Consider the following 13804-nt stretch of genomic DNA (forward strand, 5'->3'; position numbering starts at 1 on the left):
CCTGTGTACCAAAGTGATTTCTTTTCCTACTTCCCTGTCACGGGTCCCCTATGCCCAGCCAGCACACCTCTTCCCTATCTTCTCTGCCTAAACATTCTCTTTTCTCCGACTCCTTTCTTCATCGTATAAGGGACTTCCAGTTCCTCCCACATCAAGCCCGCCTTATGGTATCAGTAGCGCTTAAATACCATCCCCCCACTCCTTTCTCCCTCTATGGCTCAGCTTACTTCACTACTCCATCTTATCAAAACTTGAGATGAGTTCCAGCTTCCCGAATCCCCACCGACACCCCCTGGAACTTCTCCAGCAATTATTTTACTCGTGGGGAGTGTTTAACCACTCCAACCAGATGTCCTAAATCCATTTAATTATTTACTAAGTATACAATGAAAGGGTCCCCTGACTGAGAGAAATCTTCGTGAACTCTGACTAACCTGACAGAGTCTGTTTTGTTTGTTTGAGATGAGCTCTCGCTATGTTATCCTCACGTAATCTATTGTTGTTGTTGTTATTATCATCATCATTATTATCTCCCTTTTTCGAGACAGGATCTCACTATGTAGCGTGTGGCCTCCAAGTTGTGATCCGCCTCGCCCAGCCTCCCAAGTGCTAGGATTACAGATGTGAGCCATCACACCTGGCCTGATGCAAAATCTCACTCAAACTGCAGCCCACTAATAAGTGTTCCTAACGTCAGTTGGAGATGATCTGATTGTTCTCTTCAGAGACAGAACACCGGTGCAATGTGCAGCTCTGCCCCTGTGTCTGCCTCCCTAGCTTGAACCCCACACTTAAGCTCCCCTTGTGCTGGACCAAAACCAAAACAAAACAAAAAGTACGTTCCAGCCCACAGAGGTGTTTGGCTCTGCTTGGCCCCTGAGAATTGTCTCCGAACAGAGCATTGTCAGATGAACCCATTGCAGCTGCTGTGTGACCCTGCAGGCCTGGCCTGTGCCCAGTCTTTCCAGGTGGCTCTAATAGCGAGCACCACATCCCTGCAAAGGGTCTCCTAGAAACTCTTAAGTAGATCTAAAGTTACAGAGTATGCCAGAGGCTGTCCTATATCCCTACAGACATGGCTAGCATGTCTGGTGCCTGGGTTCGTTCATGTGCTGGCAGAGAAAATACAGGGACTCAGTTAAATTTAAATTACAGATGCAAATACATATATTTCTATTCCATCTCCTAAATATTACATACTAATTTTTTAATTATTGACTAATCTGGTAATATTAGTTTGTACCTGCTATTTGGCTTTTTATAAAAAGCTCTTTTACATTCAATAGGTGAGTAATTTAACACACACACACACACACACACACGTATAATGCCTTGTTAAAAATCAGAAGCCTTACCATCAAACAGACAGCATACACCAGCTGATATGAGGCCCTCAACACGCATACAGTAGAGGACTACTGGGTCTGTGTTCATTCAGAGATGATGCACCTAGCCCTCAAGAGACTGGAGGCCCTAGGGAGTTTAGAGGTCAGGTAGGGTGGGGAGGTGGGGGCACCGAAGTAGAGATGGGGTGGGGTGGGGAGGAGGTGTGGGATGTGGAGCAGTCGGAGGGTGGATGGGGAGGGGTGGAGAATGGAGTGTAGAAAAAAAATCAATTACAAATAAAATTAAATTAAAACAAATAAACAAACAAACAAACACCCAGAAGCTCAGTAGTTAAGAGCACTAACTGTTCTTCCAGAGGTCCTGAGTTGGATTCCCAGCAACCACATGGTGGCTCACAACTATCTGTAATGAGATCTGATGCCCTCTTCTAGTGTGTCTGAAGACAGCTACAGTGTACTCATATACATAAGATAAATAAATCTTAAAACAAACAAACAAAAAACCAGAGGCCTTGAAAATAGCCTTTGTGGTATCTTTCACTGATGTCTCCCTACAAGGAGAGGGTTAATCACTTTCTCTACAACTGAGTTGAAGCCCCTCACCTCTCCCTCGCCTTCCTCACTCAGTCTGTAATTCTCTCCCCTTGCCACTCCTTTTGCATCGTTAAGTTCAGCCTCAGTAACCCTTCTTCTCTTTCCAAGTAATTACCGTACGAACGTGAGTTTAACTTTGCCTTGCTCTCTTACACATCTCCTGGAACAAGTCACTGAGCCACATTAAGGAAATCTGAACAGGTGTGGAGCACCCCCAATCCTTCTGACCTCAAGAACCAGGTTCCTGTTCCTAACCACTTGGGGCTCTCTAACCCCAGGATCTCTGATCACACCCACCACTGCTCTCCACCCACTAGATCTCTGATCACACCATCTCTGATCACACCATCTCTGATCACACCATCTCTGGTCACACCATCTCTGATCACACCCACCACTACTCTCCACCCACTAGATCTCTGATCACACCATCTCTGATCACACCATCTCTGGTCACACCATCTCTGATCACACCATCTCTGATCACACCCACCACTACTCTCCACCCACTAGAGATTTCCTACTCGGAGAGAGCAGAGGTGAAGCTTTGAGTTATTTCTATCGAATGAAAACCCCAGGTTTTTCTCCAAGCTTCAGGAAGTAACCTCAACCGATTGAAGTCATGTTGTTGACCCACAGCGCTGTACAAAGGACCAACCTAACTCTACCTCAAGGATGATGAACCCATGTACAGATGCACTCAACGGGAAAGGGTCTAGCGGGGGTCATGCAAGGTAACCAGGACTGCATGTGAGAGCGCTGCAGATAGAAGGGGAGTAAGCAACAGCTGGTGCAGTTCTAGGTGGGGACCTGGCGAGGGAGGACATCGTGAGAGCAGCAAGAGTTGTTACTGTTCCAGGGAGGTGGGAGCACCTTGAATCATCATGAAAACACTGTTAAAGGCAGTCATGGTAGTAAAACCCTGCGTGATATCATGGCCATTAGTAAGATGTAGTAATTGGTAGTAAAAGTAGAGTGAGCGTTCATTAGATAGCCTAATAAAGGGTTTCTATCATGATACGAGTATCATCACTTTCATCTGGCCATCTTTGCACCCACAAGGAAGGAACAGCACGTATCATTACACCCACTCCTCAAGGTGAAATGCAGCCACGAAGATGGAACTTCTGGGGCCACTGGGATGGCTCAATAGGTAAGAGTGCCTGCCGCACACACCTAGTGACCCGATATCGATTCCCAGAGCCCATATAAAGGGGAAAGGGGAAACTCCACAGGAACGCCCTCTGATACAGGCACTGCAGCATGTATGCTCAACCCCACTCTTCAGCTTTCTGACCTGGGTCTAGGGTACCTCCCTTGTCCATGTGGGATCCAGCAGAGCCTGGACAGGAAGCTGCTTTGAGACTTGTCTCCATACCCAGAAAGAATGTGCTATTGATGGGGTGCTGGGCTGCCAGGGCAAGTCTGAAGAAGAAGGATTGGGTTTCTGACCTCCTTCGCTGGTCTGCATTCTCTCATTTATACCTGAGAGTAACACAGTTACCTTGTAGAGGGGCCGTGAGCTCCGATGTGCTGGCGCGTTTAGCCTGCCGGCACCTAACTGTAAATGTGCATACGTGTCTGTTTGAACAATGACTATAATGGTGGGTTCAGAACTCAGTTGTGTAAAGGATTCAAATATATGCAAATCCTCACCACAACAGGATCGAGATGAAGGGGAAACTGGTAGTCTTCCAAAGCTACCACAAGGCATCTCAAGTTAGATGCTTTCAGAACTGACAAGAGAACGTTACAAGTTAATAACAGCTTCCGTTCACTGAGTGTTCATTGTGCGTCAGGCACAATGTGTGATGAGTCTTCACATACATATCTTTCTCTAATTCTAGATAATGTTTTCTTTATTCGCTTTTATATAGAGAAACTTTGGAGCTAAGAAATTGTACGAAGTCACACAGTTCATCTGTACTGGGGTCAAGGTTCATCAGGTTCTTAAGGGTATAGAGACCACCAAACCCTATCTATAGATAGATGGATAAATACTGTGTATATTTGTCACTATGTAAGTGTCCAATTTAGAAGAATAGTCACCTAGCACATCACCACGGCGGGATGGCTTTTTCTTTATGCTTTCCTGTATTGAATACACACTACTTTGTAACTGAAAATGTTTGTCAGTTGCTAAGCATGGCAGGCCAAACCTGGAATCCCCGTACTCAAGAGGCCGAGGTAGGAAGATTGCTATAAATTTGAAACCAGCCTGGGCTACATAAAGAATGTCAGGCCACCACTTGAGATCCTGTCTCAAGCAACCTAAAAACAAGCAAACAAATCTACAAAATATTTCTTATTTTGACAGCAAAATTTAATAATCAAACCAAAATGGGGTTTCAAAAATAGGAACACAGGGACTGAAGAGATAATTCAGTGGTTCTTACAGAGGAACCCCAAGTTAGTTTCCTGGAATTCATATCAGGTGGCTCACAACTGCCTGCAATTCTAGTACCAGATGACCTGACACCCATTTCTGGACCCATGGGCACCTGCACTCGCATGTGCATGCACCCCACCCTGACACGTACTTTTTTAAAAAATAGGAAAATGACTATTCCTTGGATGCATGGGAAAGTTCGAGCAACACTATAAATATTCACAGCATACGCAAGGTTCCTATAATTAAGCCCGCAGGGACCACCACCCCTCAAGAAACCATCACAACCAATGAACTTCTTAGGAATAAAAACTATATTTCTCTTTGTTCCCTGAAAGCTCAGGTTTCATGGCTCTCTCTTTGGGGCAGTAGATCTGAGTTCTAAACCTTGAACTTGCTCATGGTTACAGCATCAATATTAAAACCTGTGGCCGTTGTTTACAGAATGTTCCCTTTGCACTATTATTTATAACTTAAGAGCCAAACGCCTGTCTTCTCCAGCCACTGCTGAGGTCAGAATCATGGAAGTGCATAGCGGTAAACATCTGTCTTAGCTGTTCCAAACTCTCCAGCCTTCTTAAGGAGATCTGCGATGATAAATGAAGACGCTGGCAGCCTTGTGAACAGAACGGAGTCTTCAGAGATGACCTCGGTCGGGAAGGCAAGGAAATGAAAGCAAATACAAGAACCTCAAATGTGATGACCTCTTCCTGTTTTTCTGAAGCTGGTAATGATGCTGGACAAGGTGCAGGAAGTCCTGTCCCCAGAGCAGGGCCTCCACCTCTTTCTGCTGGGAAACTCTCTCAAGGGTCCTCTCAGGTGAAGTGACCTGGGGTGGCTGGAGGCAGGTGAGACACCAAGGCTGAGGCGGCTTCGGTTCCTGCCTCCCCAGACTGCTGGGTATGAAGCTATGGTTATGAAAGATTAAATAAACCAGGCCTCTGGGTGTGCACAGCCATACCTTTGGCACAGCTGGCCGGCCTCCCTGGGACGGAGATGTTCTGACTGTGCTGGAACAAGAGGGTGGCAGGGATCTTCTAGTCAGTTTGCATTACTGCTGGGATATTACATCCATGGGAATCCACCACTGAGAACCCCGGGGGGGGGGGGGGGGAGGACAGAGATACAACTTGAGCTCTTTTGTCTTTGCTTTTACTCTATTTTTAAAGAACAATGCCCTCAGCTGTAGAAGAGTCACCTGCACATTCGTGGGCCAGTTCAGCCCTTTGAACTTTGTTTTTCTTGTTATTGTCTTACTTTTAAAAAGTACATTTACATAGTGTGCGTGTGTGCACATGCACGTGTGAGTGTTCATGTGTGCCGCATCATGTGTGTGGAGGTCTGAGGACACTATGTAAGGTCCTGGGGATCAAACTCAGGTCACCAGGCTTAGTGTCAAGCATTTTGACCCCACTGAGCCAACTCATTGGCCCTTGTTGATTTTCTTTTTTTTTTTTTTTTTTTTTTTTTTTTTTTCCATTTTTTATTAGGTATTTAGCTCATTTACATTTCCAATGCTATACCAAAAGTCCCCCTTACCCACCCACCCCCACTCCCCTACCCACCCACTCCCCCCCTTTGGCCCTGGCGTTCCCCTGTACCGGGGCACACAAAGTCTGCGTGTCCAATGGGCCTCTCTTTCCAGTGATGGCCAGAATTTTATTTTTTTTTTTTTGCATTTTTTTTAAAGATTTGTTTATTTACTATATGTGTGTACACTGTAGCTGTCTTCAGATACTCCAGAAGAGGGCTATCAGATTTTTGTTACAGATGGTTGTGAGCCACCATGTGGTTGCTGGGATTTGAACTCAGGACCTTTGGAAGAGCAGTCGGTGCTCTTAACCGCTGAGCCATCTCACCAGCCCTTGTTGATTTTCAAAGTCAAAAACAAACAAAACAAAACAAAACAAAACAAAACACAGGAGTTAGCTTTTAAAGTCTTCTGGACTCTGCTTCCGGAGCTGCGAGGCTGTCTCTGCTATTGGATTGCTGTGCTTACACAGAGCCCTGTGGACGGCGCTTCTAGCTCACAGTGACCTTGAGCGAGCTGAGTGGCTTATCACTAGCTAAGGATGACCTTGAACTGATGATCCTCCTGCCTCCACCAAAAGTGCTGGACCCTGTGCTCACGTTGTCTCCTTTTCTATCTTATCCCTTCCACCTTCGGTCTCTAGACTTACTCTGTTTAGTCTGAAAGATGTTTTTCATCAGCTGGGTTTGACGAGCAGCAGAACCACTGGGTGCAATACTCAGCAATGAACTTGGGACAGGGATCCTCACACAATTGTGGGAACTAGGCTAACAGTCAACATCAGGGTGCTGCTGCCTCTAGGGTCAGTGGGTCAGGCAACTGGGAAAGAAATAACAGAACAATGGAGGACAGCCAGGAGTGTCCAACCTGTGTGAGGGAGGACAAGCTGTTATCCCAGGGAAAGCCAGGAGCCCCACTCCCTGCCTCAGCCTCTGGCCCCACTGATTTTGTAGAGCTGCAGCTCGTGTCCTTCATGCAGCACTGAACACCCACCAGGCTTCCGGAACCTTCAGAGCAGCTTAAGGAGCCAGGGGGATAAAGAAGCTACAGGCCCAGCTCCTGGGTCTCCCCGTGCCTTGCCCTGGCTCAGGGGTCAGGAGAGCTCAGGAGAGCTCAGGAGAAGACAGGGACGTGGCTCAGATAGCTCCAGCCCCACTCCACAGAGGTGAGTCAGCAGACACTAGTGCCCTGTGCCTAGATGGCCCTTCTGAGCAAAAAAGATGGCTGCTACTTCCCTCACACAGCAAAAGTCCCTCTAAGTGACTGCACTAGGGACTTTTGGAAATCATGGTCTAGCTTGTTTAATTCAATCCAAAACAAACCTTCTTCTCGGCCTCTACCTTCAAGTTCCGACTTCTTGTAGTTGAGGGCTGCTTAGGGCACAAAGAGGGGAGCTATGAGAACCTGCCTAATCTCTAATGCTTTCAGGGTAGGGGGTGTCAAACCTTCCTGTTAAAGGGCCAGGACAGGAAGTACCATGGCCTTCTAGGCCACATGTGATTTCTGCCTCAGTTTTCTGTGACCTTTTGAAATGCAAAAGCCACACTAGTTGGTGGGTGGTAGCGTGTGACAGTAAGCCCCCAGGTGGGGTCTGGAAGTCTGGCTGCTCCTACTGGCTTTGACATCAGTTCTCTGGAACCTAGAGGAGCCCATCAACTGAGGGGCTATAATGTCTACTCAGCAAACTGTGTGCTGGACTAGTTCACTCTTAAGAACACACACCAAGCCAGGCAGTGATGGCGCACATCTTTAATCCTAGCCCTTGGGAGGCAGAGGCAGGCGGATTTCTGATTTCGAGGCCAGCCTGGTTTACAGAGTGAGTTCCAGGACAGCCAGGACTACACAGAGAAACCCTGTCTTGAAACAAACAAACAAACAAACAAACAAACAAACAAAAAATTCTCAGCAGACTAGGCGAACTTCTGTAAATAGGATTCCTACAAGTGATGGGACAAGCCTTTGCCTACACCTTCTCTTCGATCATCAGAGTGCCATCTTGGTAAAAAGGCACTGTGAATTGATAAAGTTGTGTAAAGTTCTCTACTCTCCCCCAAAATCAATAAAATGTCTACTAGTTTATACAGAACACGGAAGCGAGCATATAAGGACCAACAGGATGTGTGGGATGCTATTTCAAGACATACAAGTCAGACTGGAGAATTAGGGGTACCAGTGATGAGCCCTCTTTGTCAACACAGCAGATGAAAACTCACTTAGCACACTATTTCTATTTATTTTGAGGTGGACAATAACAGATATGCCTGCCAAACTATGATCCAGGAAAGTTTATGACAACACTCTCAATGACTGATGTGCCTGACAGAAATAGTAACCAAATATAGTTGCTTCACCGTCTGCCTAGACACAGTGTTGCCTAGTTCATCCAGGATTCACTTTTGAGACAGTATCTCATTTCGTCCAGCCTGTGCTCAGACTCACTATGTTGCTTAGGCTGACTCTGGACTCCTGATCGTCCTGTCTCTACTTCCTAACTTCTGACATTGCAGGTATGTACCACCTTACCCCCGACCTGATATTAAAACAAATCACGCATACTACTCCATACTGGGAAAATGAAAAATATGAGCTAAAACAATGTAGCCTGTCTATTAAAGGTGACCTTTTCAGATGTTTATTATAGTAGTAGAAAGATAACATGCTTCCATTGAAGAAGGAACAGTTAGCCAGAGGGTGGTGGCGCACGCCTTTCATCCTAATACTTGGGAGGCAGAGGCAGGTGAATCTCTGAATTCAAGGCCAGCCTGGTTACAGAGCAAGTTCCAAGACAGCCAGGGCTATGAGAAGGAGAAGAGGAGGAGGGCAAGGAGGAGGAAGATGAAGAAGAAGAAGAGGAGGGCGAGGAAGAGGAGGAGGGAGAGGAGGAGGAGGAGGACATTTTATGATGTGTGCATTTTACCCTAATTTCAACAAGTAGGGTAAGCACAAATCCAGGGTAGCTCATACCTTTTACCCATTCTGGAGACAGGATTGCCAGGAGTTTTGGGCTAGCCTGGACTATATAGTGAGACCTCTATTTCAAAATAAAACCTCTGGGGACTATATGTATCATTAGCATCTGGGAGATCTTCTATATCTCAGCTGCTCCTCAGTACCTATAGGCAGGTCTGACTAATCCAGGGAAGCAGTGTTGTTGACACTCATCACTAACCATCAGCCACTATCTGTTTGATGTCCTTGAATGTCTGTGTTTTAGGCTCCCAGAGCCTGTGTCACTGACTAGAGAAGGAAGAGCTCATCTAGGGACAGTTCTGCAGCCATCTCCTCATCTACCTTCAAAAGCGTGTATTTAACTTTTTATCAATGATGCTAGAGAAACAAGAACTGCATGGTCTTGGCTTGGGCTACCGTCTTTAAGAAGCATATACCTAATAGGTAAAGAAATCACAAGGCTGGCACACAACTTTAATCCCAGCACTCAGTGGGCAGAGGCAGGGGAGCTCTGTGAGTTCAAGGCTGTCCTGGTCTACCTGACAAAGGATAGCCAGGGGTTCACAGGAAGACACATTCCCCTCCCCCTTCAAAACGAGGAAGATAAATCTTCTTCTTCTTCTTCTTCTTCTTCTTCTTCTTCTTCTTCTTCTTCTTCTTCTTCTTCTTCTTCTTCTTCTTCTTCTTCCTCCTCCTCCTCCTCCTCCTCCTCTTCTTCTTCTTCTTCTTCTCCTTCTTCTCCTTCTCCTTCTCCTCCTCCTCCTCCTTCTTCTTCTTCCTTCTCCTCCTCCTCCTCCCCTTCCTCCTCCTCCTCCTCCTCCCCCCCTCCTCCTCTGCTTCCTCCTCCTCTTCTCCTTCTCATAGCAAGCTATCATGGTTTTGGGGGTTTTTTGTTTGTTTGTTTGTTTGGTTGGTTGGTTGGTTGGTTTGGTTTTGGGTTTTTTTTTTTTTTTTTTTTTTTTTTTTTTTTTTTTTTTTGCGAGACAGGGTTTCTCTGTGTAACCCTGGCTGTCCTGGAACTAACTCTGTAGACCAGGCTGGCCTCAAACACAGAAATCCACCTGCCTCTGCCTCCTCAGTGATGGGATTAAAGGCGTGCGCTACCACGCCCGGCTGCTATCATGTTTTTAAGAAACAGGAACACACACCAGTATTTTTATCTTTGCTATGGCAAAACATCTAAAAAAAATTTCAAAAGAGGAAGGCTCACCGTTTGGAACACACAGTCCACTATGAATGGAAAACCACCATGACTGGGATGGCACTTTCTGTGGCATTGGGAGCATGTAGCCAGGTTCCTCACGTTTGGATCAGGAAACACGCTGAACTACATCCCCTGAGACCTGCCCTCACTGGTTAGCGCCCAACAGTGAGGTCCTATCTTATGCTGCTAAGGTTCCACAACCTCTCACGACAGTGCTATCAACACATGGGCCTGTAATGAACATTCACACCACAGTGGCGTGTCTTTCCACAGTGTGATTACGAATCCATCCACAGACATTTGGGGTGTTTTCTACCTTTTGACAATTATGAAGCATTCTGCTGCAGATACAGCTGTATGACTGTCTGGTCAATCCTCGGCTTTCATTTCTTTAGGGAAATATGCTTAGAATTGCTGGATCACATAGTTTTGTTTTGTTTTTAAAGTCTACCTCTATTTTCTGAGGAACCGTTACGTTAACTTTTATCATCCCAATAACTTACAGAAGTTTAAAAGATAAAAGAATACGAACTAAAATAGAGAAAAAAATTTCATGGATTGGATTCTCATCTTATTTATTATAAAGAAATATTCCTTAAAAAAAAAACAGGGTCAACCAGGATTAGAATATACTGTATAAAACATATTTTCAATAAAAATTAAAATTATTTTCTAAAAATTAATTTTTTACTCATTTTTATTTATTATTTTGAGCACCTTATCTTTGGCCAAACTTTTCATTCCAACTTCAGTTTTTCCCACCGTTTGGTTACTCTTTGTAGCATTAAATCCAATCACTTTGACCCCTCTCTGTTTCCCAGGCAATCACTAGGGACTGTCTGTGTCAGTGTCACCTCCTCTCTCTAGGGTCATCCTCCCTAGAACATCTCTTGACTTCTGGTTAATGAGCTGTGACCAGGAAAAGCACAGGGAGGGAGCTGCTTCCTCACACCTCATAAAGCACCAGGGAAGGCCGTACCCCTGGGAGAATTCCTCAGGAGATGGAACTTCACGACCCACCCACTCACCCGAGCTGGGGCATCCATGGCTAAGTCTCTGAGAAGGTGTATCAGGAAAAACCATGTGTCTCCATAGAAGGCCAGATCAATAGGAATGGGACATTTAGGGCCTGTGCAGATGCCTCATGACAAACCATCTTGCTTCATCCTGGTGGCTTCCAGCCTGCTGATCAAATGTCTTCCAGTCTGGGAGAAACAGATAGAGTGAACTGTGGCTGATGCTCCAGGTCGGGTGTAATGACCGAGGGATTCTAGGAGGGGACCATCAAAAACAATGGGTGTCCCAAATAGGTGAATTGATAACTTCTCTAAGGGGAGGTGTGATTTAGAATGCCTTTAATCCCAACATTACGGAGGCAAAGGCAGACAGACTTCTGTGAGTTCCATATCTATCTGGCTTATGCAGTGAGTTCCAGGACAGTCAAGATTACATAGAAAGACCATGACTCTCTCAAAACAAAATGAAACAACAACAACAACATCAAAATTCTTTAAAATTTTAAATTAAAAAAAAAAAAAACTTAAGAAGTAAAAAAGCCATTAGACCATTGCAGCAAATGTCTTAAGAGAATAATTTGATGGAAAATTGAACACTAGAATTAAATAGTGTTCTTCTCAGACATGTGAGAAGAGAATCCACATTGGCTCTAGATAAGAGAGCACAGCTATCAGGAGCACTTCCCTGTGGTAACTGGAGTGAACTAGTTAGGGGCTGTCTTAGTCAGGGTTTCTATTCCTGCACAAACATCATGACCAAGAAGCAAGTTGGGGAGGAAAGAGTTTATTCGGCTTACACTTCCATACTGCTGTTCATCACCAAGGAAGTCAGGACTGGAACTTAAGCAGGTCAGGAAGCAGGAGCTGATGCAGAGGCCATGGAGGGATGTTCTTTACTGGCTTGCTTCCCCTGGCTTGCTCAGCCTGCTTTCTTATAGAACCAAGACTACCAGCCCAGAGATTGTCCCACCCACAAGGGGCCTTTCCCCCTTGATCACTAATTGAGAAAATGCCTTACAGTTGGATCTCATGGAGGCATTTCCTCAACTGAAGCTCCTTTCTCTGTGATAACTCCAGCTGTGTCAAGTTGACACAAAACTAGCCAGTGCAATTGACCCCTTGTCAACTTGACACACAAAAACATCACTAGTAAGCCTCAACCCTTACAATCTTACAGCAGTATGGAAGTGTAAGCTGAATAAACCCTTTCCTCCCCAACTTGCTTCTTGGTCATGATGTTTGTGCAGGAATAGAAACCCTGACTAAGACAGGGGCCATAGGGAAGAACTCTATGCCGAGTTCTGTTTCCTGCTTTGGACTTGTGTGTGTGTGTGTGTGTGTGTGTGTGTGTGTGTGTGTGTGCGCGCACGCGCCTGCCTGCCTGCCTGCCTGCCTCACTAGAAAGGCAACAAAAACACTGGTTAAAATGATTGAAATTAACTTCCTGTTGGAGAATATGTGATATTAGCCCAAGGTCTAAAGCATTCACTAACAGTCAGCCAGAAACACCAAGGCTGGGGGGCCCCAGGCCCACCCATCCCCAGAGAAGGGTGACTCTGATGTCCTACCCGCCTGGCAGCTCTCTGAGAGCATCTTCTTCAGAGATGACCCTTCTGACTGGATTGTAAGCTGACTCTCTAAGAACAGCTTTATCCCAGGTTGATGAGATGGCTCAAAGGTAAAGTCACTTGCCACCAAGCCTGACAATCTAAGTCTGATCCCCAGAGCCCACATGGTGGGAGACGAGAGCTGACTCCCACAAGGTATCCTCTCATTCCTACTCCCCCCACAAGTAAATAAACCACTGGATGCCCTTGCCCCTTGGTGACTGTTGACTGCAGTCAGTGGCAAAGGTATAACATCTGCAGCCACCCGAGACAAAATCATAAATCATACATCTGATGGAGCTCTTTGAACTGAGCAACAGTGATCAAGGTAACTAACCTCATTTAAAAACTGGGCTAAAATGTGAATTACCATTTCTCCAAAGACATGGCCTTAAGGGCCCAGAGCTGATCCACAGTGCAGCATACCTAGTTGTCAGTACCACAGTGGGGGACCACTCCACTGTGCTAGAATAGTCAGAGAGGAGTCAACAAAGCTAAGGGTAGTAGTGGCACAGTGCCTTGACCCTGGCTAGCATTTGAGAAGCTGACAGGGGAGGGCTGTGACTTCAAGGCCAGTCTGTGCTACATTAGCAAAACCATGCCTTAAGACACTCACTGCACCCCCACAAAGACATGATAACAAGTTTGGACAGGAATGTGAGGAACGAGAATGCTTATATGCTGCTGGTGGGTGTGTCAAATGGTGCAGTTACCATCCCACTTCTGATGCCATTCCTATTTACCTTGCGTTGGCACAGGAGAACTGAAGGCAGGTTTGTGCAAGAAAACCCTGTGTGCTCATATTCATTGCTGTGTTATCTTTAACACTAACCCTATAGCCATCGAGGTGGTTCTGCTTGTAAAGGCTTGCTGCTGAGCCTGACAGCCCAGGGCATCAGTAGAACTAGAGTCACAGAGGGAACCATCTCATGGAAGCTAAAGGAAGCTATCTTCTGACTGCCACATGTGCACTGTGACATGTACACTGTGATATATGTGCACTGTGACATGTGCAGTGTGGCCTGTGCACTGTGGTATATGCAGTCTGGTTCCTCTTAATATAAATGAAATAAAAAAGAAAAGTAAAAACATGGATGGCCCAAATAACCAAGCATTTATCCACTGATGGCCGAGTGGATAAATGCGCTCCTACTTCCCAGAGATCTGT

General features: G+C 45.7%; 1 protein-coding gene across 11 annotated transcripts in view; it reads right to left on the reverse strand.

Moving 5' to 3' along the window:
* The window catches only part of Pdzd2 (PDZ domain containing 2), a 380258-nt gene that overhangs the window by 200749 nt on the left and 165705 nt on the right, over positions 1 to 13804 (reverse strand). The window lies entirely within an intron of this gene.

Source organism: Mus musculus, chromosome 15 (assembly GCF_000001635.26).
Source record: "Mus musculus strain C57BL/6J chromosome 15, GRCm38.p6 C57BL/6J".
Taxonomy (NCBI): domain Eukaryota; kingdom Metazoa; phylum Chordata; class Mammalia; order Rodentia; family Muridae; genus Mus; species Mus musculus.